Raw genomic sequence first — 10,321 nt, 5'->3', positions numbered from 1 at the left:
GACTTAAAATACTTACTGATGAAGATAAAGGCCACAACCTTAGGTATGGGTTGCACCTCAATGTTCAGAAAGTACAAATCCTCACCACTGAACCAATAAACAACATCCATATAAATGGAGAAAATACTGAAGTTGTCAGAGTTCATTTTGCTTGTGGCAACCATCAACACTCATGGAAGCAGCATGAAGAAATCAAAGGGCATACTGCATTAGGCAAATCTGCACAAGACCTCTTTAAAGTGTTGAAGAGCAAAGATGTCAGTTAAAGGACTAAGATGAGCCTGACACAACCCATATGCATACGAAAGTTGGATAGTGAATAAGGAAGCCCATCAAATCATAGATGCATTTCGGTTATAGTACTGAAGGAGAATATTGTAATTACCATGGACTGCCAAAAGAACAAATAGATTTGTGTTCCAGAGTGCTCCTTGGAAGCCAGGATGGCCAGACTTCGTCTTTCATAGTTCAGACATTTTGTCAGGAAGAACCAGTCATTGGAGAAGGATATCATGTTTGATAAAGAGGATGGTCAGATAAAAAGAGACAGACCCCCAGCAAGATAGATTGGCACAGTGGCAGCATCAATGGGCTCAAATGTAACAACAATTGTGAGGTTGGCCCAGGACCAGACAGTTTTCATTGTGTTATGTATATGGTCGTTATGAGTTGGTACAGACTCGATGGCACCTAACAAAAACAAAAAAGATATACAACAATGTAATGGAAATGAGATGTTATTGAATCTACTGAATATATTTTCATATAATCAGTGAGTTAGATATTTTTGTAAGTGTTCAATTTCCTAATTTTGACAATAATAACACTAGTGAACTAAATATACCTTAGAATAATCCAACATTTGAGATCAAAGATGCAGCATTTACCCAGGGACAAAGTTGGACAGAAAAAAAAGCAAGAATAGAAATAGGAAACAGAGGGAGAAAGTAGGATGAGGGGATTGAAATCAATAAGATGAAACAAAATGCTTATGAATTGTTTAATGTAAAACTGATGATCTTCTTGAACTGGACCTTTGTATATGGATGAAGTTGCACAAAATTCCAACTAAAATTGAAGGCTTCTTCCTATGAAGTATCAAGTTCGTCTCCTCAGTACACTGGGTTGATAGAGTCAGGCAACTTAAACACTGGCTATCAATAATGGCCACAAAGTCACTTGCTTGCAAACTTTCATGAGTGTGCTTAGTTTCAGAATGAGGGGATTAAGCTTGAATCCCTACTGAATAGTTTTCCTCTTTTGAAGACAGAGGATGGGGAATGATGGTGATAGGAGTTTATGATTCAGTTGTAACTGTTATCAGAACTAAATGCGATTGTCACATATGTAAATGTAGAAGATGTGTAACTAAAAAGGGGGTATAGTTGATCTTTAAATTCAGGAACAGAAGACCCTAGGACCATCAGAGGGAAGAGCATGAGTGGAGCATGAGATTCTACTCAGAGAAGTGGTGACAGAAGAGACAGTGGTAAAGGTGATGGCATAGAGAGATAGAGCAGCTGAAGACTCAAGGTCTATGAACTGAGAAAGGTTGTGTGCCTATAGGCAAGATGCTAGTTTGCACAATGTGCCCTTTGGACATTTAAATGAATGTATACTGTTTTGTTTTATATGTGTACGTCCAAAAACAGGGACTAGAGATAAATATTGTTGGCTGATAGTCCATCAAGGGATTGTAATCATTGTGGTGAAGAGAAGTATGATTTGTTGAATATAAAACTAGTGATTTGTCCCATAAACCTTCACTCATTTCACAATAAAAACTTTAAAATAACACAAAACAAAAACAAAAAACTGATGATCTTCTCTGTAAAGTTTCTCTCAATTCACAATAAACTGTTTTTTTAAAGAAAAAAATAATTAAAATATAATAGAATTTTTCTAAGCATTGTCTGAAGCCCACTCACATACACGCACATGATATGTATGTGTGTATAAGTGTATTAAAAGAGAGTTTGCCTTATAACATGTCCTCATGTTTCCTTGCAGTTGATTTCATCTCCAAGACAACCACTGATCTGATTTCTGTCACTGTTGTTTTGCTTTTATAAAATTCCATCTTAACAGAATCTGAGTATATAGATTTTTATGATTTCACTCAACAAAATGCTTTTGATAATTTTCCACATTTGTTCATGCGGTTTTCTGTTTTCATTTTATTGATGATTATTGTTCAGTTGTTTAGATATGATACAATTTGCTGACTTATTCACCATTTGATGGATAATTTGTTGTGGCCACTTTAAATTATTACAGCTAATGTTCCTATAGCATTTTTGGTCTCACTTGTGTGGACATAGGTTTTCATTACTCTTAGGTAACTACTTAAGAGTATGATGGCTAGGTAATATGTATATTTAGTTTTAAACAGATATACATGGTGGTAACATACATCCTTGCCTTGTTCCTGACCTTAGAGGCAAATCCTTCAGCATTTCATTGGGGGTGTTAAATTTTATATATTGTTATTATAAAACTGTACTCCTGGTGTTTTATATCTATTAATATGATCATAGAATGATGCTTTTTTGTTTGTTAATATAGTAAACAACATAAATTTAAGATGTTAAATCAATCTTATATTCCTGAGATAAAACCACTTAGTCATCTGGCATTACCTTATATATTCCCTGATTGAGTATGTTAATATTTAATAAGAACTTTCTCAATTGTATTAGTCATCATTTAGTATGTATTCTTTTGTGTGTATATGTGTGTGGGTGTGTGACATAGGGCTTTAATTTTAAAAGCTGCAAAACAAGTACAAAGATTAGCTTGTCCTGGTTCACACAGAATAAGAACAACAGCTAATGACCTTTTTCTAACCTTCACATAACACCCCCAGTATTGAGAGAGGCCATGAGTCAAAGATTTTTCTAAGATAGTTCCTCAAATTAAAATTCAAAGAGAAGTTTTTATAAATTTATAGAAAGTTTTAAATTTATAAATAAAAATCTTACAAATTCATACAAAAGATTTGTTTAAGCAAGAAGTTTATGTCTCATGAGCAAATTATAAACAATAAAAATCTGTCTCATGTAACTTAGGAGGAAAAAATATATATTCTCATCAATGTGTAAGTCTAATAATGGCATGAACTTCTGATTGAAAGCTATTATGAGTCTGAACACTGGTACGTCTTCCTGTTTCAACTTCTGGTTGAGAATGGTAGAAGTGACTGAAAATGTCTGTGTGTGGTTCTTGTTACAATTTGTAGAGTGTAAGAGCTTTGTTTCACAACTCCAAAGACAAGGTAAGAGACAAAGAGGCTCTCATTTAAAATCAGACTCGATCTGCTGCTCTGCTAGCCACAGCACAGATATTTCCATAATCCTTGGATGGAGGACTTCCCAGAATGAGGTTGCAAATGGCAGTTCTTGCCATCTTGATGTTTTGGAAAGAGCCCAGAATATGAGCTTTCACATCAGCCAGAACTATCCGTGTCTAGGTCACATTCTCTGTGGTGAACTTGGTTTTTCCTCCTTTCCCACAATTTGTCCTATTGCTCTTGAGAGTGATCTTCCTTTAAGGGTTTAACACCTGTGATTTCAAAAGACTCTAGAAAAGGTCATCCAACCAGATGAAGGAAAGACCATCCTCCACCTGAAATCCCAGAATAAAGGCATTCACAAAATCAGTGCTTTGGTCAGAGCACTAACATCCTTGGTTTCTTTACAAGTACTGATTTCTACATTCATCAATTTCAAGTTAAATTGTATCTTAAGTCCCAAATGTTCTACAACAGGAGTAAATATTTTCATCCAGTTCTCTTTCAATAGTGTGCATCTTCTTTCCCACCCAGGAAGGGATAGGGTGGGGTGGGATGTCAGGTGGGGAGACGGACTTCTTCGCAGGTGGGGACTCTTCTGTGTCCATGCGGCCTGCATCTACTCTCTTCTGCATGGCTGAAAGCTCCACAGCCCAATGTTTCTTGGCCTAATGGTACCCTTGCGGGTGACCTTGGTTAAACCGTCCTTGGCCCCGGAGCTCTGTACCTCCATCTCTCCTTCCATCCTTAAGACTCTCCAGTCTAGCAGGCACTTGCAAGTCTTAGTCTGTATTCTTTAGGGAAATAGTTTATAGGTTTATTTTATTAGATTATCCTGCCTGGTATTCATTTGATATTAGTTATTCTAAGTGGAATATAGTGGCTCTATAGGATAAACAATGGAGTTAGGTGGGCAGTTTGTGTCCACCAGCTGCTCTGCCAGAGAAAGATGAAGATTTCTGTATCACTAAGATTTACAACCTAGGAAACCCTACATAGTGTTGCTATGAGTCAGAGCCGATTAGACAGAACTTAACAACAACATTAATTATAAGTAGTACATTTTTGCTAAAAAGACAAGTGATTGGAAAAGCAACTTTCACAGTGTGAAAAGAAGAAAAAATTCACAACTTCTTGAGTGGATATAGGAAGTCACAAAACTTGAGTAGGAAATATAAGTTTATTGGTGGATATAATCCACCAATAAAAGGGGGGAGGGAATCAGCTTTTAAGCTCTAAAGAAAGTTTATATTACATTTGAATTTATTGAATTATAGTTTTAATCTTATAGTATTAGCATTGACTGTAAATTTGTTTGGGCTACCTAGAAATTTTTTTTGACATACACAAATTTGTTTATGTTAGTAAAAATTGTTAAAAAAATAAAATAAAATGGAGTCATTCCATGTATGTCTGTATCAATGCAGTTTTTAAAATATGATGAAACATAGACTAGTTTTATAATTTTTGTTGGTAAGTGCCATTGACCTGGTTCCAACTCATAGTGCCCTATATAAGATTTCTGAAGAATAGCTGGTGGGTTTGAACTGCTGACCTTGTGGTTCGTAATCCAGTGCTGATCCTACAGCATCACATCAGGAGATCAATTTTATAATCATTTTATTAAATGATTATAAATGAATTTTGTAGATACTTCCTTCAACTGACCATAATTTCTATGCATTTCATTTTTATCACATACTGTGATCCAAAGTATGTTCAAGAAACCTCCAAATATCATGTGCTTAGAAGTCTGTTGTTATTATTAGGTTCCATCTATTTGGATCAGACTCAGAAGGACCCGATGAACAACAGAACAAAACACCCACAATTGTGCCATCTTCACAATCGTTTTTATCTTTGAGCCCATTGTTGCTGCCTCTGTATCAATCCTTGTCTTTTTCACTGACATCTTCCTCTTTTCAGCAAAGACCACTTTACCAAGCACAGTGTCTTCTCCAAGGACAGATGAAAACATGTCCAAAGTACAGAGACAGAGTTTCACCATCCTCACTACTAATGAACATTCTGATTGTACTTCCTTCAAACCTAAAAGTAACGCATTTACACACATTTGTATATATATTTTAAAAATCCTTGATGCTTTCCTCCCTTATAGTAAACTGGTGCTGAGTTCTTTTTATCATAATTAAAAGAACAGGCAGGATGACACACAAATAAGTCACTACATAAATTATATCTTATAGTGAATCTTTTTTTCCCATACCTTAGCCTCCATATTTTTATAGAGCTACAATGAGAAATCTTTGTATCAGGTGAAAAGAAGTAATGTCACAACCCTTAATGCATTTAGGAGAGTAATTGATACCAGTACATATTCACGATGTGCATCTTATCTCCTGGAAATAGGTGGAAAGCAGCCAAAAGGTACCATGTTCAGAATAAATTATGTTTCATTCCCTAATACCAAAAGAAGCCAATATGCTGCAGTACTGAATATAATTATGTTGCATCAGCAGTTGTGCAATAACATTTCACCTAGCATCAGAGTATAGAAACTGTCAAATTAGTGCCTTTCAAAAAATGTTTAACAAATCACAAATGCCTTCACCCTAACTTCTCCACTATAAGATCCTATGGAACATAAGTGTTAACGCTCCCCTCAGCAGTAGTTACTCACTTTATTTTTACCACTCAAAATTCCTTATCATTTTAATAAGTTCTATGCAATCACATAAAATGCATTCCTATGTCTGCATTTTTCACTTTCCATGACATTTTTGTTTCATCAATACTCATTCCTTTTTATTGTATATCCTCCTTTGTATAGACATAAAGTTTTTTGTGTATCTCTTCACCAGTGGAATTTGAGTTAGCAATATCTTTGAAATATGTATATATGCATGTTAACATATTGATTTAACATATAGTCTGTTATATCTGACTGTTGTACTGTCCTCTGTAATGTGCACTTATTCACTTTGTACATAACAGCCTTTGTAGGTATACACACCTCCTTGAGTCAGATTATTGTTCTTACTAGTAATATTGGGATGAACAGCAGAATGTTTATGTACATAGTCCCTAAAATAAAAATGAGATAATATTTCTTGGATGTATGTGTATACTCAGGAATAGAATTATTGGATCACAGATCATGTGGATAATTAATTTGACTGGGTATCTAGCCCTGCAGGTTAATGCACTGGACTGTAAGGTTGGTCTGAACTGTAAAGTCAGTGGTTCAAGCTCATCAGCTGCGCCTGAAACTCTAAACAGGGTGGCTATGAGTCAGAACCAACTTGACAGGACATAACAACAATAGCAACCACAGACTTAGAGATATGTATAGACTGACTGTGAGATTTGACATTTCTAGCAGTAAAAACAAGCAAAACAAAAAGGCTACTCCTAAATATTAATTTGGAGTCCCAGTGTGACACTGTGGGTTAATACGCAGGACTGCAAAGTCGTTTGAACCACAAGCTTGGTGGTTGAATCTCACCAGATGCTCCTTGGAAACCTCATACAGGGTCACTGTGGATTGGAAATTACTCTACAGAAATTAACAGCAACAAATATTCATTTAACTATATAAATTTTCAGACACCAAAATTGCCACAACAGTCAGTTCCTTTTCTCAAAGAGCTATCAACAGTCGACTATTAAATTTATTATTATTTGAAAACTTAAATTTATTGCTATTCTAACATTTTTCTTTTTGATTTTAGTCATTTCAAATATTGTTCCTTGATATGTTCTTTGTTTGGAAACTTTGCCGGTTGTGTCCTTCATTTGACTAAAGTCTAACTTTGATGTAATTTGACTAATATTTTTGTAATACTTTTGACTTTCTTGAGTATTAATTCAAATGTATAGTTCCTATAGTAGAAGAATAGTTTTCTGAATGTCTTTTTACTACTATATCTTAGTAGATTAATGATGTAATGTAGAAAAACATTTTTGTTTCACCTCATTATTTTCAACACTATTCTCACTTACATATATCAGTGTCATCTTTATATCACACACACACAAATACACACTGATATATATATATTGTGCACTATATTATATGTTAACACATATACTATGGGTAAATAACTAACAAATCATGCCTAGTTTCTTATAACTAGTATGATGGCTTAGCAGATATTTTCTCATGTGTGCAATAATAATTTTAAGAAGGATATAAAAAACAGATGATAAACTAGTAAGTATAAATTTGACAATTAAAAAAAATGAAATAGAGGCGGGACTTGATGGTGGCTACAGTGGAGGTGCAGTGAAGTTCACCATCAGCAATACCACAGAATACCGGCAAAGAAGATTCAGGGCAGAGCTCCAAAACTTGAAACCACATAGATAGGAATACTTAAAAGGTTTGAAGGCTTACAGCTAGTGGAACTTGTAGCAAAAGTAAGAAATCAAGTACTTTTGAATCTGCTAGGCTCAGCACCCAGAGTTCACAACTTGAGCAAAATCAAATGACAAGACCAAGAGGGAGAGCAGACACACACCGTGGAAAAATGCCACGGGAACCTCTTAGCAAAGGTGAACAATACACTTTGTCAGTTTTATTTTGTTCTGATTTTCTTTTTTGTATCTGTTTATTAACTGTTGTTGTTGTTTTTTTTTTTTAAATACAGAAAACCCAGAACATGGGGCATGGAGAGTGAAAGAGAGTTAAAAACAAAACAGGCCAAAAACTAAATTGAATCCTGAGGTACAGCATAACAACCAACAGTGTCATCTTGAAATCTCTCAGATAGCTTTAAAGGCAAGAAGCTGAAAGAGAACATTAAAGTCATACTCATATTAGGCTAAAGAATTTTTTTTTTCTTTTCTCCTTCCTCTCCCTTTTCTAAAATTATAGACTACAGTATCTAGCCTAGTTTTGTTGTTGTTGTTTTTTCTTATTTTTGCTGTTTTATGCTCCAACTTCTACCTTTGGGGGGACTCTCTCACCCTATATTACACAAGAAGAGACAGCAACTGCTGCCATATAGTCAAGCTACAATCACACTCTATAAAACACCAAAATCCAGGAAAGAATTAATACCAAATGCAATATACCAGGGAGGTAGACAACACCTGTGAAAGTTACAAAGAGTTAAGCAATAGAAGAGTGAAAAGGGAAATCCACATTCTGATCACATCTACCTGGAAACAATAAGAAAGCATAAAAAATAACAAAACACATACTCAAATAAATTTTAAGGCCACAAATAAACACCAAATATGTCCAAGAAGCAAAAGCAGATGACCATATCAGCACATGTACAGAAACAAGATAAAATGTCTGAGACAAATGACCTAGAGGTAGACCTGGACTCTAATCTGGAAGGAGGGCAGGTCTTGAAAATGCCTGAGAAAAATTCAGAAAAATGATTATAAAATGTTTCAAAAACACTTTACAATACAGTTGAAAAAAATAAGGAAGACATCAGGAAAGCGGTACAGGAACAATCAAATAAGATAGATACAGTATTGCAAATAATTCAAAACATACAGAAAGAGGTCCAAATGATCAATAATAGAATACCAGAAATAGACAATACTCTGAAATGGCAAACCAGTAGAACAGAAGAGATGGAAGACAGAACCAGTGATCTGGAAGACAAATCTCTCAATACCAATAAGATAGAAGAGCAAACAGAAAAAAGGATAAAAAACTCTGAAGAAGGTCTAAGATTCATGTTGGACAACATGAAGAGGAATAACTTAAGAATTATCAGCATTCCAGAATAAGAAGACTCACACAAGTCCACGGAGGAAATAGTTGAAGAACCGCTGGAAGAAATTTTCTCTAACATCCTGAAAAGTGAAAAGATAAACATTCAAGAAGCTCAATGAACCCCAGGAAGGGTAGACCCCAAAAGAAAATCATGGAGACATATGATAATCAAGTTCTCAAAATCAAAGCTAAGGAGACACTCCTGAAAGCAGCTAGGGAAAACAGAAGTGTCACATACAAAGGCAAGCAAGTCAGATTGAGCTAGGATCTCTCAGCTGAAACCATGCAAGCAAGAAGGAATTGGGATGATATATATAAAACCCTGAAAGAAAAAACCTAGCAACCAAGAATCCTTTATCCAGCAAAGCTATCAATCAAAAACGATGGTGTAAACAAAACTTTCCAGGACAAAAAGAAGCTAAGGGATTTTTCCAAAGCCAACCCTATACTACAAAACATACTAAAGGAAGTTCTATGGACTGAGAATCAACAAGAACAGATAACAAACAGAGACTGACATAGCAGCACCTCCCAAATTCAATCGACAGAAGAAGAGTCAAGAAGAGAACAAAAGTATAAGAACAAACGCAGAGAATTTGGGAGATCAGTCTATAATCAAAACAAGTACAATGTTAAAGAAGGTAAACATGTAGGAAGAGATCCAGATGGTGAGAAGGTCAGGTAGATTACAGGATAAAATAGACTACACTACATGGAGGGAAAAGTTAATGGACTATAAGGCAACCTCAAAGAAATTTAACACTTCACATCATCCCAAGAAAATGAAAATCTAAGAAGAACATGGAAACATTAAAACTATAAGGAAATTCATAAGAAAGAACACAAAAAGCATGTACTCAGCAAAGGAACACACACAGAACAAAGAAAGCAGCAAAACCACAACAAAAGAAACATAATGGTGGCAATTAATCCATACCTATCGATAAGTATATAGAATGTAAACAGATTAAATACACCAGTTAAGAGACGGAGGGTGGCAGAATGGATAAGAAAACAAGATCCTTTGATATGCTGTCTGCAAGACACACATCTCACACACAGAGACAAAAACAGATTAAAAGTCAAAGGAAGGAAAAAAATATGCCAAGCTAATTGGAATAAAAAAAGAACAGGAGTGGCGGTACTAATCTCTGATAAAATAAACTTTAAGACAAAACCCAGCATAATAGATGAAGATGGACATTATCTCATGATTAAAGGAACAATTGAACAAGATGACATAACCATAATAAATATCTATGCTCCCAATGAAAGAGCGCCAAAATATATAAAGAAAATTCTAATAGAGTTGAAGAAAGAAATGAATTAATCTA

General features: G+C 35.0%; 1 pseudogene; it reads right to left on the bottom strand.

Annotated features, from left to right (window-relative positions):
* Nucleotides 1-3,303: 3,303 nt before the first annotated feature.
* On the bottom strand, nucleotides 3,304-4,034 carry LOC102817075 (annotated as a pseudogene).
* Between the last annotated feature and the right edge of the window lie 6,287 nt (nucleotides 4,035-10,321).

The sequence above is a fragment of the Chrysochloris asiatica genome, unplaced genomic scaffold (assembly GCF_000296735.1).
Source record: "Chrysochloris asiatica unplaced genomic scaffold, ChrAsi1.0 scaffold00247, whole genome shotgun sequence".
In the NCBI taxonomy this organism is placed as follows: Eukaryota; Metazoa; Chordata; class Mammalia; order Afrosoricida; family Chrysochloridae; genus Chrysochloris; species Chrysochloris asiatica.
Note: the sequence above shows the minus strand (reverse complement) of the source record. Positions and strands in the feature narration are given on the sequence as shown.